Here is a 3346-nt window from a genome sequence, read left to right as displayed (position 1 = left end):
TACCAGTTGTTTATCAGTTTCATCCATCTTGAAGAAATTGCTCCTGAAGCAATAATCTGTTTTGTCCATTCTGAACTTGTTGCCTCTGTGGCTAGTGCACAGCTGTCATCCTGGGATCTCTTGTCACCGTCATCCTAGGAATTACTTCTGTCTCCCTTATGTTGGGGGCTCACCAGGTGGCTCAGTGGTAGAGAATCCACCTGCCAGTGCAGGAGATTCAGGTTCAGTCTCTGAGTCAGGAAGATGCCCTGCAGGAGGAAATGGCAACCCACTGCAGTATTACTGCCAGGATAATCCTATGGACAGAGGGGCCTAGAGGCCACAGTCCAAGAGTTGGGCAAAACTAGCACGTGCACCGCTATGTTGGATTCCCTGATGGCCCATTTTCTGTGTCTCATGTCTTTTTTAAGATTACTGCTTCATTTGTGTGGATCATTATCAAGTAACTTCTTGAGAACAAAGGGGGTATAGGGATACATTTTTTTTTGCAGAGTGGTATAGGAGATCTAATTTCTTCTTACAGATTACGCCATTCAGTTCTCCCACCAAAGCACGCTGTATTTACTGTCACCAGTTTTTGAGTCCTGAGCTGGACTGGACCACAGCACTGTTTAATATCCATATTTTGCTGAGTCCAGAAACATTCTTAGCATTGTACCATACTGCCCAGTATTTATAGCTTCATTGGTTTCTGTTAATATTTTCCTGCCTAGGAACTCTGATGGATTGACTTTTTAAAATGAATCTGTGTGTGTATGTGTGCACATAAACATATTCACATATCCTGTGCTCTTCAAACTCAGGAATTGAATATATTTGGATATATTTTCAACTAAAATGTTTGCCATCCTTACTACCAAGTATCTGAAACTCAGAAACTAATTAGATTTGGGTAACTAAATAGCCCTTTGCTAACTGAAGTACTGCCATCTGAACTTAAACAGCTAAAGAGATTTATATGTCTGTATGTTTCTGTATACGTTTTTATGTATGTATATACATAAATATATGTATACTTAAATATATACATCTGATCAAAAATATGCATAAGGATGATTCCATCTAGTACTTGCACTTCCTAGGTAGCACTAGTGGTAAAGAACCTGCCTGCCCATTGGAGGAGACATGAGGTGCAGGTTCAGTCCCTGGGTTGGGAAGATCCCCTGGAGAGGGGCATGGCAACCCACTGCAGTATTCTTGCCTGAGAATCCCATGGGCAGTGGAGCCTGGCAGGTTACGGTCCATAGGGTCACAAAGACTTGGACATGACTGAAGCAACTTAGCAGTAGCAGCAGTTCTTGATCAAATTAAAAGGGATATGAGGAGAGCTAATAGTTATGGGGAAAACATGCTACCAGAGTTTGTGAATTTGGGGTTGGCAAAAGTCTTTGCACATAAATGAATATCTTTTGTCTGTCTGAGAGCATCTATGTTAGAATACCTATCTTCCATTATAAGTGCTTCACATGTATCAAGCAATCCTCATAACTTTGCAGGGTAAGTCCTAGTATCCCCCCCCCTTTTTTTTTTCCTCTCACTCATTTTATTTTATTTTATTTTATTTTTATAAATTTATTTATTTTAGTTGGGGGCTAATTACTTTACAATATTGTAATAGTTTTTGCCATACATTGACATGAATCAGCCATGGGTTTACATGTGTTCCCCTTCCTGGACCCCCCACCCACCTCCCTCCCCATCCCATCCCTCTGGGTCATCCCATTGCCCCGGCCCTGAGCCCTTGTCTCATGCATCGAACTAGTATCCCCTTTTTACTGATGGGTAAAATAAGGTACTGAGATGTTAAGCAGTTGACTAATAAAGCAGACGCAATTATATAGTGGTCTCCACATTTGAACCAGGTAGCCTAGATCCAGAGTCTGAATTGAACTGTACTAAAATTTAGTGACCCTGTAAAGAATGGAAGTGATCCTGGGGCAAGGATGATAGAGCCTGGAAGCCTTAATTTGTAGCTTTTGCTGATTTCATTAAATAATGCCAGGTCACCAATACCTAGGTTTATCACTGTCTTGCCATATTTGCCTCAAATTTTTTATCCCAAAGATAGTGCCTGATAGCTCCCACCCCTGAAACCAAGCAGGACTGTGTGGGGCTCCTGGTCATGGAAGCCTTTCCATGTTTCTCGTTTCTTGTTTGTACAGTATAGACTTCAGCCTCCGTGACCTCTGAGTTCCAAAGGACAGGTTCAAACAGTTGCTAACCAAGGAATGGAGGGAATGCAGAGACAGGAGGAACAATTGAATAGTAGTATGCAGGGTCATGATTCTGCCTCAAGGGATACACATAACAATATCTGAGCTCTTCCACAGAACTAAAACCCCCAACAAGTGGGAGATGTTTACTACTTGCGAATTCTTTATTCCAGAGAAGATCACAGTTTGAGAACCACAGAAGCTCATCAGGAGACCACCTGAGGCCAGATGAAAGCAATGCAGGTCTTAAACATAACTGGTCCTCATCAGCAATCTTATCCTTGAATCATTGCTATAAAACTCTTCACCAAATCCTCCCTGACTTGGGGCACACAGTTTGGAGGGCATTAGCCCACTGTGTTCCCTTTACCCAGCAAGGCAATAAAGCTCTTCTACTTCACCCAAAACCTTGTCTTCGAGATTCAATTTGGCACTGATGCACAGAGGCTGAGTTTTGGCATCACCCCCAGTCCTATTCCTTTTTCCCTCCCAGAGATAATGAGTATCACTTGTAGTTTTATGGACTTAACTACTTGTGTATGCATCCATAGTCTATGAATAATGTTATATACTTAACAGCCTATATTTTCCTATTAGAATTGAAACATCAGGATTGGATGTCTTCAAAGTGGCAACAGTATGAGAATAATCAGCTCAATTAAATTATACATACCCTGAGGCATCCCAGATGGTGCTAGTGGTAAAGAACCTGCCTGCCAATACAGGAAACAAGAGATGAGGATTCAATTCCTGGCTCAGGAAGATCCCCTGGAGGAGGGCATGGCAACCCACTCTAGTATTCTTGCCTGGAGAATTCCATGGACAGAGGAGCCTGGGGGCTACAGTTCATAGAGTCACAAGAGTCAGACACGACTGAAGTGACTTAACCACGCACATACATACATACATACCCTTAAAGGTAAGTAGTCACCGTTAGGAGTTACAATAGGACATCTGGAGGCATTCATTCTTATCTACATTTTTGGAAAGAATCTTTATGATGGAAGCAATACTGATAATAGTAACGTAGAATGTAAAATTGCCCAACTTTTAAAACAAAAAGGACAGCAGAGAAACTTCCTTGCTTAGGAATATGCAGTCACAGTTCCTTCAGGATCATTTTTCAATGGAAA

Source organism: Giraffa tippelskirchi, chromosome 11 (assembly GCF_054371585.1).
Source record: "Giraffa tippelskirchi isolate mGirTip1 chromosome 11, T2T-mGirTip1v1.2.pri, whole genome shotgun sequence".
NCBI lineage: Eukaryota > Metazoa > Chordata > Mammalia > Artiodactyla > Giraffidae > Giraffa > Giraffa tippelskirchi.
Note: the sequence above shows the minus strand (reverse complement) of the source record.